The sequence below is a fragment of the Notechis scutatus genome, chromosome 5, assembly GCF_049901735.1.
Source record: "Notechis scutatus isolate UNSWTSFEM ecotype Mainland chromosome 5, rNotScu1.2, whole genome shotgun sequence".
In the NCBI taxonomy this organism is placed as follows: domain Eukaryota; kingdom Metazoa; phylum Chordata; class Lepidosauria; order Squamata; family Elapidae; genus Notechis; species Notechis scutatus.
This window is the reverse complement of record NC_142013.1, coordinates 14,227,290-14,240,586: the sequence shown is the minus strand read 5'-3', so window position 1 is coordinate 14,240,586 and position 13,297 is coordinate 14,227,290. Positions and strand designations below refer to the sequence as shown.

Genomic DNA, 13,297 nt, shown 5'->3' with positions numbered 1-13,297 from the left:
AAGAATTGGAAGGATTCAGGCCAGCCATCGAGTCCAACTCTGTGCATCTAAACGCAAGCATCCCTGAGAAAATGGCTCTCTAGACTTTGCTTGAACACATCCAGTGAAAGGGGAATTCATCAACTCCCTTGTACAGGTAAACCTCAACTTACAACTGTTCATTTAGTGACCGTTTGAAATTACAACGGCACTGAAAAAAGTCACTTTATAACCATTTTTGACACAACCATTGCAGCATCTCCATGTGGCCTAAAGGTGGCGCTCTTGCCTCACAATCAGGAGGCTGTGAGGTCAATCCTAGCTAGAGGCTAATACAGTGATGGCTAACCTATGACACGCGTGTCACTCGTGACACGCCGAGGCACTTTGACTGACACGCCTGTTGGTGTGGGGAAAACCTGCACATTTAGAGGCTGCCTGTGCTCTGCTCCAATCCCTGCTCCCTGCTTGTTGCGTGGAGGCGTGGTATCACCGCTGCCGCAAGATCTTTGCAGCAGAGAACCAGTTTTAACCGCCATAAACTGAGGTTTGTCAGTTTCATTACCTCAGGAACGCTACAGGAGGAAAGGAGATCCATGAGGTTCACAGCCCTGTAAGGTGGCCTTCCGATCCCCACATCCTGCACCTGCAGCCCTGAGACCAGGGAGACGAGTTTCACAGCCCTGTGTGATCACCCCAGCCCAGTCCGTCATAAACCAAATTATTGATATTTCTTGAAGTGACACACAACCCGAGGAAGGCTACACTTTTTCCCGATTTTCGACACACCAAGCTGAAAAGGTTAGCCATCACTGGGCTAATATTTCGAATAGACTCTCCTGCCCCAGCAGTGGGTTGGACTAGATCAGCAGTCACCAACCGGTTGTCTGTGCAGCCCACCGGTTGTCTGTGAGAAAATTTTGGTAGTCCGCAGAGAAATGTCACCCCCAGAGCACCCCCCAAAATAATTAATACCAGGATGAGCGGGAACACAAAAGCTGCGCTGCCCACATAACCCATGGGAATCCTCCCTGCCCACTCACTCCTTACTTGGCAAACTTGCCTGCTAAGTTGCTATTTTTCCTTTTTTTTTTCCCCGACCATCAGCTGTTCTGCTGTGCAGGGAGATTTAGATTTCTTGCTTTCTAGCTAGTCTTTAGATCTTCGGCTCTGCTTTAAAGCAGAGCCAAGCTTTCCTTAGGACTGAAGCAGTGCAGACTCAGATAGCCGATGGCAGAAACACAGATCTCTAAGTGAATCTGATTCTGTGAGCAACTCAATTTGCCTGCCTGCTTTGCCTGATTTTGGGTAAAAGTTGCTCTTTTTTATATATATATAAAAAATCATTATTTACATACAGTGAGTTAATTTTATGAGTTTGCTTACTAGGAAATTGTATGAGTTTGCTTGCAAGCAAATTTTATGTGACAGACTCAGGTAGCCGATGGCAGATACATAGATCTATGAATGATTCTGTGAGCAACTCAATCTGCCTGCCTGCTTTGCCTGATTTTGGGTAAAAGTTGCTCTTTTTTATGAAAAATTCAATATTTACATAAATATTTATAATATTTATATACAAGCCATGCCTAGCCAGTCACATGACCACCAAGCCACACCCACAAATTAGGCCATGCCCACAGAACCAGTTGTTAAGAAATCTGAATCCCACCCCTGCCTCTGTGTGTTTGTGTGTGTGTGTGTGAAAGAGAGAGAGAGGGGGAGGGAAGGAGGGAGAGAGAGGGGTTAGATCAGATCTCTCTCTCTCTCTCTCCCACCAACATCAGCAAGCCACCGTCAGTCAAAATTCATATTAGCAGTCCCCGGGATTTAAAATTATGAGTTTGGTGGTCCCTGAGTTCCAAAAGGTTGGCGACCCTTGGACTAGATGACCTCCAAGGTCCCTTCCAACTCTGTTATTCTATGTTCTATGTTCATATGATCAAAATTCAGGTGCTTGGCAACTGACTCATATTTATGACAGTTGCAGTGTCCCATGGTTGTATGATCATCTTTTGTGTCCGTCTGACAAGCAAAGTCAGTGGGGAAGTCAGTTACATTTAACAACTGAGTTACTCACTTAACAACTAAAGCGATGCACTTAACTGTGGCAGATTCTAAATATTGTAAAATGGGGAAAAATTCTCTTAACTATCTCACTTAGCAACAGAAATTTTGGGCTCAATTGTGGTCGTAAGTTGAGGACTACCAGTAATTGGTCCAACTTTTAAATTAATTGTTGATTAAGACGGTCTTCCTAATTTTCAACTGAAATCTTCTTTATTAATTTATTATTTTATATCTGCACACTGAAATTCTGGCTATGGCTTTCTTTCAAATAAGCTCAAGTCTTCTACGTAAGTTTTCTCTAATCTTATCCTCTTTCCTTCTAAGAAAGTTCAATTCTCTGATCACCTCTGTTCAGGGGTGGGATTCTACCGGTTCTATCTGGATCTGTAGATCCGGTAGCTCCGAAGAGCAGCAGACATAGAACCGGTTCTATTTCTGCTGCTGTTTTGGCCCACCCACCCACTCGGGCTCTTACCTGACCTTTATTTCCTACTTTTTCAACCTCAGCTGCTTTGCGTGGCACAGCTGAGGTTGAAAAAGCAGGAAAGAAGAGGATTTCAAACGCTGCACACCTGTGCGCAGCGCTGCTCAGCTGTCCAGGCAGCAAGCTGATGACGTTTCACACGCGCGCGCAGCAAAATGTAAATTACCGAATCGGTAGTTACACTGGTTGGATCCCACCCCTGCCCCTGTTGCTTTCTTTTGCACTCGCTCCGTTTTCACTGAAATTGTCCTCAAGTATGGTGCCCAGAACCAGTTATTATGGTATCCCCAAAGTGCTTTTTCAAAAGGCAACTTTCCACTAAATGTTGGAAATGTAATCAAACTTCGGGTACATATTATCATATGTGGTGAACATGTACAAAAGCACCTTGTTGGAAGCCAATGAGGAGGTCAACATGGAGATCAGGTAATCCTGGGATGTTGTAATTGTCCTAAATAAATGCTGGTTGCCAAGCACTCAAATTTTGATCACATGACTCTAGGGATGTGATAAGTGTGAGAACTGGTTGTAAGTCACTTTTTTCAGTGCCATCGTAACTTCAAATGGTTGTAAGACAAGAACTATCTGTAATTCATGGTCATTGGTAGGGATCGCACAATGCAGTTGCATGATCGAAATATTTGATGACCAGCATGCAACAACAGCATTCAGCAACAGTGAATATAAATACATAGGTTATTCATTAACATGCTGGTGGCATTTTTTAAACTGCAAACAGACATCAAAAGAGGAATTGGGGGAGGTGGGATCTTGGACTGACAAATGGGGAACAGTTGGCTGCTTCTCTGCTCCCAAATTCTTAAGCCTATGGAAGATTACAAACTTATCTTTCCACCATAATGGAGTTAAGTTCTGTGTTCATCAGATGACATGCAACAACAGTGAGTGTTTCAGAGCTTTTTGCAATACTGCAACCGATACAAGTTCATATCTGATGCCTGTCAAATACCATCAAGAAATCTAAGTGTGCTTGAAATTGTGCTTGATGGCTTTGTGCATACAAACCAATTCCTGTTTTCGGTATAACCAATCACATACAAGATTGCATCTGAAACATTCATTGCACAGGAAGAACGAAGCCGTGAAGGCATCTCTTTGCCTCTAAAATAAGTCTATGACAACATTCTACAAAGAAGACACATTCCCATAGGACTGTTCTCAGTGTGTGAGACCTACAGAGCAATCAGAATTCAGAATTCAGATATTGGACAGAAACTAGAATGGCATCACTGAGCTTCTTTCTGATGAATATAGCAATGGCATTGACATTGCCATATTTTCAATTCATATCCAGCCTCTTTGCCCAGAGGGTGTTCTTCCAATTCAGCAATGTGTTCTCTCCAGGTCTGCCTTATCCATCAATATGGATGCTTCTTACACTGTGACTTCTAAGTCTAAAACCAAGGATAAATGTCTCAGTTTAAATTGGCACTTTATATTAGTTAAGTTCTAAATTAGTATTTTATAAATACGCTCAGCTAAATTAGTATATTCCTTGTCCTTGCAAATAGTGAGAGAAAGACAGAGACAGAGAGAGACAGAGAAAGACAGAGAGATGGAGGGGAGGCAGTGATTGGTATAATGATTAATGTGGTGGCCTAGAAACCAGGAAATGGTGAGTTGTAGTCCTACCTCAGACATGAAAGCCAACTGGGTAACTTCGGGCCAGTGACTATCCCTCTGCCCATCCTACCTCACAGCAATATCATTAGCACTTAGACTTATATACTACTTCCCAGCCCCCTCTAAGCGGTTTACAGAGTCAGCATATATTGCACCCAGCAATCTGGGTCCTCATTTTACTGGCCTCGCAAGGAAGGAAGGCTGGGTCAACCTTAAGCCAGTGAGACTTGAAGTGCTGGCAGCTGGCAGTCAGCCGAAGTAGCTTGCAGTACTGCATTATAACCACTGCGCCACCATGGCTTTTAAAACAGAGTTGTTCTAGTGGAGAAAATAGCAAGAAGAAAGAATATGATGCATGTCTGCTGCTTTGAGTTACTTACAAAGTAATAAAAGCAGGATAAAAATCAAATAAATAAATAAAATGATGCAATCCTGTATCCTCTTCAGGTAGCTTCCACTCATATAGTCAAATATATTTTCCTGTGGTAGGACCAAATTTCTGACATCCAGCTTAATAGATTTTGTTTCTCATACAGTAACTGGACAATACTTCAGTTTGGGGTTCCCGTATCTGGATTGCACAAATTCAGATGATTTCAAGATAGCACCCAAGAGTTTGAGTTTTCTATATCTCTTAAAAAACTCACTGCTACAAAATGGCCACCTGGATTTTTAGAGCTCCCATATGTGGTCACTCTAATTTTATTTTATTGGCATTTCCTTCCTTCTGCACTATACTTATCTCCTCTTTCAATCTTTACTCCTGCCTGGGAATTTCCTTTCCCCTCCATCAGCTACCTATGCCATCATTTTTTGATTGTGTGGCCAGTATCTCTAGAAGTGTATGCCTCACAATCATTTACTCCATTCAGCAGGTGAGTTTATCAACATGGAAATTGCTGTGGGCTTTTTTTTTTAAATCAACATGGCAATATAGCCACTGATGTGGACTTCATTTCAGAGAAGTCTTTAATACAGAAGCTGCAAACTTTCAATGGAAAAGCCTCGCTTTCTAGCAGAAAGAAGGGAAAAAAGCATTCTTTTTATTTTTATCACAAGGAAGTTGCTATGCTGTGTACATATCTGCTTCTAGTGCTGCAAGAAATTTATTTTATTTTTGGCCCCCTGGTCAGATCAGTTGCTGGAAAATCATAGCTTAATATAATTTGTATATTGCACAGTGGCATCTGTTCATTTTCAGGATTTTCTCTCTCTCAAGTTCTGCTTCTTACTGATTTTTTTAAAAAATTATATTTTAATATTTTATATAATGCCTTGAGACCATCTGAAGAAAAGTTGAATATAAATGATTTACATTATAATTAAACCTAAAAGTAAATCTGTACATGTGGAGGATAAGGGGTTGAAGGTTGAAACATTTCTACTCTCCTTCCCCCAAAAGAAATGAAGGAGACCACTGAATTTCAAACACCATCCGAAACACAAAATGCATCCTCAGAAAGGAAATAAAACACAAAACAGCTTATACAAGAGCTACAAGATTTGCATTGCATTAAGGTCAACTGGGTTGATCTAAAATTGGTAAGCAGGCTGAACCTTGTTAGTATGATAGTTAGATGAGGGGAACACTAGTAGATCCCAGGGCTTTAGGACAGACAAGAAGGTGGAATAAAATAGTAAAATAAAGAGATGGAAAACCGCTTATGTATTTTTGCTATGCAAACTATATGGCTGCAACCATGATGTCACCTGGAACTAACTTTGATGGGAAGGCCTTTACTTTTTAACACAGCCTGCTTCCTTTCAGATTGGAAGGAAAGGGAGGAAATAGATAGGCCGTGATAAAGTCTTGTAATGAAGACTTGATTTTAAGTGGAAAAGCATTCAAATAAATTATTTCCTACCTGCAGCTTTAAGTAATTCCTTCTAAGAGAGACTGAGGGTTTACTTCTGCTGAACAGATAAACTCAGGTCTCTGCCAGATTAGCTAAGTTCAGAATGTCTGAAAAACCACATAAATAATTCTGGTCTCCTGGATATTTCTTTTTATACACATTATGCCAGTCAAACCCAGTCTGGTCTCTTTCCATTGGGTGACTCACAGTTCTGATATTCCCAGAATCATATGGAACTGCATACCAATGTATTTGGAGGGCATCATTATAGGAAAGGCAATTTTAACATGCAATATAAATGCATTCAATTTCACTGCTATAACCACATTCATTAAATAGGCACATATAGGACTACAGTTTCAGACCGTCTAATACAGATATAGTGGTAGTTCTCAATTCATAGTCATTTGTTAGTTACTGTTCAAAGTTAAAATGGCCCTAGAAAAAGTGGCTTATGACTATTTTTCATGCTTACAACTTGTAGAATCCCCATAGCCATGTAATCAAAATTCAGATACTCGGCATCTGGTTCATATTTATGACGGTTGCAGTGTCCCAGGATTATGTGACCCCTTTTTTGTGACCTTCTGATGAGCAAAGTCAATGGGGAAGCAAGATTCACTTAGCACCCATGGCAAGAAAGGTCATAAAATGGGGCAAAACTCACTTAACAAAGGTCTTGCTTTTGTTTTGGACTCAATTGTAGTCATACATTGAGGACTACCTGGAGATAAATTGAGGCCTGGAACCAATATCAGGCCACAATTTTTTTTCTGATTTGAAAACCATACTGGTCTAAAAAATAAATACAAATGCTTTTTACAGTTGTTGGAACTGATAGAAGTTGTGGGTTCTCCATCACTGGAGATTTTAAAGAACAGATTGGAGAGCCATTTGTCTAAATGCTATAAGGTCATTTGCTTGAGCAGAGGGTTGGATTAGAAGACTTCCAAGGTCCCTTCCAACTGTGTTATTTGGTTAAAAATGGATAGTATTATTTCCTATCTTTTTGAGGAAGGGTATCATAACAGATAACAGATAATCAGAGTTGGAAGGGACCTTGTAGGTCATCTAGTCCAACCCCCCACCTAAGCAGGAGATCCTACACCATTTCTGACAAATGGCAGTCCAATCTCTTCTTGAAGGTCTGAACTGATGGCGCTCCCACAACTTCCGAGGGCAAGCTGTTCCATTGGTTGATTGTTCTCACTGTCAGAAAGTTTTTCCTTGTTTCCAGGTTAAATCTCTCCTTGATCAGTTTCCATCCATTATTCCTTCTCTGGCCTTCGGGTGCTTTAGAAAATAGCTTGATCCCTTCCTCTCTGTGGCAGTCCCTCACATATTGGAACACTGCTATCATGTCTCCCCTGGTTCTTCTCTTCACTAGACTAGTCAGTTCCTGCAACCGTTCATCATATGTTTTAGCCTCCAGTCCCCTAATCATCCTGGTCGCTCTTCTCTGTACTTTTTCTAGAGTCTCAACATCTTTTTATAGTGTGGTGACCAAAACTGGATGCAGTATTCTAGGTGTGGTCTTACTAAGGCTTTATAGCGTGGTATTAGTACCTCACTTGATCTTGTTTGTATCCCTCTGTTAATGCAATTTAGGATTGCATTAGCTTTTTTGACTGCTGTTGCACACTGCTGGCTCATATTTAACTGGTTGTCCACTAAGATTCCAAGATCCTTGTACTCTATAAAGGCTTAATATACTGTATTTTGAACCAGTGTTTTTCAATCTCTGCAACTTTACGATGTATGAACTTTAACCACCATGCACCAGCAAGCTGTGAAGGCTGCCAAAAAACCCACCCTTGATCATGTTTTATGTTTGAGATAACGCTTGTATTATGGCCATCTCTGTGCATCTTCTACAAGGCATTGAAAGTCTCATTCTCTGCTTTTAGCCCAGCAGGGTTACATCTCCATTTATAAATATTTAATTGTGGAAAAGTTATTTTCTTTTCTTTTACTATTTCTCATAACCATTGGAATGGATTTTTATCCAAGAGTTAAAGTGATCTAGTCACATTCATCTTTCCTTAGGAAAAAAAAAAAAGTGAACTTCTGGTCTTCATTTTCTTCAGTTGGCTAGAGGACAAAGGCTGCTGTGTTATCATCAAAAATACAGAACTCCGTATCTGGCTGTGAACCAGCAGAATAGCCAAAAGGAACCAAGCATTTCATTCTCAAAACTTAAAGGGAAACTTAGAAGTAGAGGAAAACCAATAACAGGGCATAATTTATTATAGACAAAAGATTAGATGGTTGGGGGGAAAACAGTTGACCATTTTTAATACTATAAAAAGGAGAAAATGCCACACAGCTGATTTTCATTTGTTCTGTCTCCAGAATGTTAAAGTGTGTCTCCTAGGGCTAAGCAAATCTTCAAAGCTGTGCCTTGCTTTAGTGAAGATTTAAGAAAACCATCCGTTGAAATTGTCTCACAAAGCAACCTGGCCTCTACTCTTTTGCTTCACTGGCCTTCTCCAATATCTTTCAGTCCTCACCAAAGATGTAAGAAGCTATTGCTGGAAAATGCTAAGGAGAGAAGAGAGAGAGAGAGAGAGGCTTCACTGAATCTTCTGTAGTGCTGATAATAGAAACTCTGAAGAGATCTTTCAATGATAGAAGTAAGAGTCAGAGATGGAAAGCCTGAAAGGAAACAAAAAAAAAGTTATATCAAGCCAACTTGTGGGGCCTAGCTTGACTGATAAAAAGAGCCAGAGTTGCTTGCATAGTAAGATAGGCATCAGATGAATAAATAAATGAATGAATGACTGTTATATCATGACACAGAACTCTTCATTGAGATAATTTTTCAATTCACACCAGTCTGACATCTTCCTTAGAGTTCCTTACATTGATTTATTTTTCCATAGGAACCATCATTCTTCCCAAGATTTTTTAAAAAAATCACATTATCAAGATTAGGGCCTTGTCGACATTTCACAACTGTAACATTTGTCTGTTTTGGAACAGACAGATGTGTTTGATGGTCTATTGCAGTGGTGGGATTCAATTTTTTTTACTACCGGTTCTGTGGGCGTGGCTTAGTGGGCGTGGCAGGGGAAGGTTACTGCAAGATCTCCATTCCCTCCCCAGCCCACTAACCTGCTTTCCAGCTCCGTTCTCCTGTGCAGGGCAACAAAAGAAGACACAGCCAATCGGCTGGGACTCGGGAGGCAGAGAATAGATGGGGGCGGGGCCAGACAGAAATGGTATTTGCTGGTTCTCTGAACTACTAAAAATTTCCGCTACCGGTTCTTCAAAACTGGTCAGAACCTGCTGAATACCACTATATTAGATAATGTAAGCTGTTTCAAGCAAAGCTGCTTTTTGAGGTTGACTGATGATGATGATGATGATTGATGATGATGATGGTGATGATGAGTAGTAGTAGTAGTAGTAGTAGTAGTAGTAGTAGTAGTAGTATACAATTTTCTCTCATTATGAAACTTCAGATGAGTTTCACCAATACACTTTATTTAATGTGCATTCCCCTTCTCTTTCTCTCTCAGTCTCTCAGTACATTTGTGTGAACTTCCTTGATGCATGCTTTTAAAATCTTGTTTTCCTTAAGGTCTGCCTTTTTATATATCTATCACAATGAATGTTCCTATTTAATATGAACAACCCTAATGCATGCTTTTAATGCACACAATGACTTCCATTTCTGCCCCGCCCCCCGAAAGATTCATCTTTTGTTAATAAACCTTTTTTTTTAGGAAAAGTCCATTTTGGTGAATCGCACTTATTTCCTTTGGCAGAAATCTGTGGTAGATTTATTGTCCAATTTTTGAGCAAGTCTTTCACCCTCAAGCTTTCCCCCTGTAAATGGGATACCAGGTCAAACTTGGGGAAATCAAGAATATTTTCTTTATACAGGAATGACTATTTAGGGAGTGGTGCGGTGGCCTAGAGGTGGAGCTCTTGCCTCACAATCAGGAGGCTGTGAGTTCAATCCTAGGTAGAGGCAGATATTTCTCTCTCTGAGAATTTATCTGCTGAACAAAACTCTGCATTGGTGTCAGGAAGGGCATCCAGCCAGTAAACACTCTGCTTACTCCATTCAGTTGCCCAGACTCCACCCCACAAGTGATTATGGGATTGTTAAATGATGATGATGATGATGATAGGAATGACTATTTAGCAATTCATTCAAAACCCAGTTGTTTAAATACAATGATTCTTTTTAAAGGGCAGCATATTCTTCAAAGGATTTCTCCTCTGTTCTGAAGATGTTTTAAAAACTCAGGAGAGATATTTGAAATTAACAGTTTACAAAACTCACACAACATAATGCATGAGGCCTGTTTTTTTGTTTTATGTTTTTTTTAAAGGCACTTGGGGAATTAAAGCGCTTCAAAAAAGGTTAGTGGTTGAGTGATAGCATAGCCAAGAGAACAGAGATCTGACATCTGAAAAAAGGTTATTTTAAGCATTTTGACTTTCAAAGAACAGGGATAGTTTTTATGAAGTATGTCTGTAAAGGTTTTCGTCTCTTGATAAGGATGCAGTTTCAGCTCTGAGGTTAATTAACAATTATTATAACTTTGCCATTAATATATATGTTGTCTGCCTCTGTACAATGGAAAGCAGCGGTGATCAAAGTTATAAACCCTAGCCACTTACCAAACATTTCCTGTTGGGGAGAAAGTTGGTTTGTCGTTTCCCGTAAATGCAGCAAGGCATATGTTCTTCACAAGCAAATAAACCACCTTCATCATCTCTTGTCAGGATTTGTTGAGGATAAATGGTGAAAATGGACAAGTATATACATAGAAATGTATCTTTGTATTTGAAAGTGTAGGAACAAATATATTGAACAGACGACATGTGCACACATTACAAATGGGTACATTTGTACATTGTTATACATTGTACCCTAACTAGATATTTTTGTTGTTCTTCAAAGTTGAAGTCTCTCTCATTAATTAATTAATTCTATAGTTCTATAGCCTGCCCCAATATCAATGAATATAGGATAAGTTTTAAAGGATTTAATGATTTATTTTCATATACAGTATGTGACTAAGTGAAACATGGGGATTGGTATAGACAGAACAACACAACAACTACTTAAACAAATATCAGACAAAGAATCAAATTAAATTGTATTATATAACTTCTAAAAGCTGCTAAGTTGTTTCTTAGGGTGACAACTTTGATTAAGTTGTTTAGAATATGCTCTTAGATCTCATCAGAAGATGGCTCTTGATAATTTGGATTCCATAAAGTATGAGTAGTCTGATGATCTTTATCAGCCATAACTTTGTTACTCTGAAAGCTGGTAGGTTCCTTAGGGCTAAGACTCAGTGCTTCTCTAAGACCTGTTCAACTACCCATGCTTTCTACAACCCACCCTCTATTCTGTCTTCCCTTCCTCCACAATTCAGTCTGGGTGATGTGCCCTATGCAATTAGTTCTAGCAGTTATCACAGTCAACATGATTCCTCTTTGTAAATGCATGCTACATATTACCTTACAAAGACTGGGCAATTTCTAAAATTAATAATAATAATAATAAAGCCATGTTGGGTGTCTATATGTCTTATAAATCTCTCTTCTAATCTTTTGACCTAATGCATAAGTTCAGTTTTAATTTTGGGGAGAATGGAATTTCATATTAACTATTCAGAACTTAAATAAACTATAAATGGATCTCTCTCTCCATCCCTCCATCTGCTTCAGTTCTTTTTTCCAGTGCAAGTATGTGTGCATATGTGTGCATATGCATATATGTATATATATGTGTGCATATATGCCTATATGTATGTACTGTATACAGTGGTGGGATTAAAAAATGTTTACTACTGGTTCTGTGGGCATGGCTTGGTGGGCGTGGCAGGGGAAGAATACTGTAAAATCTGCAGAGATGGTTTTTGCCAGTTCTCTGAACTACCCAAAATTTCCGCTACCAGTTCTCCAGAACTGGTCAGAAACTGCTGAATACCACCTCTGGTACACACACAAACACACACACACACACACACACACACACAAACACAGAGCTATAGCTCTATATCTTATAAGAGAGCATATTGGTGCAAAGTTAAAAATAATGGGAAAAAATATTTCACACTAAATAAAGTAGTTTCAAGGAATTTAAACATAGTTTGACAATCTATTGCCATGAATTAAATTGGCCAGTTAACAGGAAAAATATTTTTTTTTTTAAAAAAAAAAGGCTACAAAGGTACTTTTCTAAAGTGTTTAGCAAAATAAGGCTATCTAAAAGCCTCTAATGCATACTGTAACCATCACCATTATAATAATTACAGCTTTTCCTCAATGACACTGAAAAGCTGACACATTTATTTGCTGTAAGGACCTTGATACTATAAAAGTGCCGAAGTTTTGCCACAGGGCTTTCAAATGGCAGCTAAAATAACACACTTTCTATTTCATTCACATTAATGAACATTAACGTTTTGTCTCCGTTTCATGCTATTCTTTAGCAGGAACAGCAAATAGGTTTCCATTTATTTGGGAATAGCAAATGTGCCTTTAAAACAGGGGTGTCAAACTGGATTTCTTGGAGGGCCGGATCAGCATTGCAGTTGTCCTCTGTGGGCCACTGGGGGTGGGGGAGGGGAGACGGGATGGATGGCAGACAGGACAATGCCTCTTGTAGCACCCTGCTGGCAAAAACGGGGCATGGGGGATTAGGGTTAGGGTATTGGCCTGGACAGCACCCTGCCGGCCAAAACCAGTCACGGGTGGGCTGTGGGTGGGCCCCGTACCCCATTTTCAGCCTGGACGCCTCCTGCAGTGCTCTGCAGGCCGAAATAGGGTGTGGGGGGTATGGGAAACCTCCCCCATTCCCTTTTTCAGCCTGGACGGCCTCCATCAGCACCCTGCTGGCCAAAAAGGAGCCCTGTTTTGGCCGGCAGGATACTGCAGGAGGCCATTTAGGCTGATAACAGAGCGCAGGGGGGCTTCCCACAACCCCCCTTTCTGCTAGCAGAGGCACCACGGGCCGGTCCTTTGCTATTTCCAGGCCGTCCCCATGGGCCAGATCTAAGCACCCCACAGGCCAGATACAAGCCACAGGCCTTGAGTTTGACACCTCTGCTTTAAAATAACCTAAGTGTGATGACCCAGGGTATGGCACAAAGGCAACACAGTCAGATAAGCAAGAAGAGTCCCTTTATTATCTCCAACTTTGTCCCCAATCTCCAGGTTACCTTCAGCTGGAGAAAAACTCTCCCGGGAACAGCCTTTAACTGTAGAAAATTCAGTCCAAAACAAGGTACACGCA

The 13,297-nt window shown here is 40.3% G+C and overlaps 1 protein-coding gene across 1 annotated transcript in view; it reads right to left on the bottom strand.

Moving 5' to 3' along the window:
- Positions 1-13,297, bottom strand: part of CNTN5 (contactin 5) — a 763,035-nt gene that overhangs the window by 673,724 nt on the left and 76,014 nt on the right. The gene's annotated exons all lie outside the window — the stretch shown is intronic.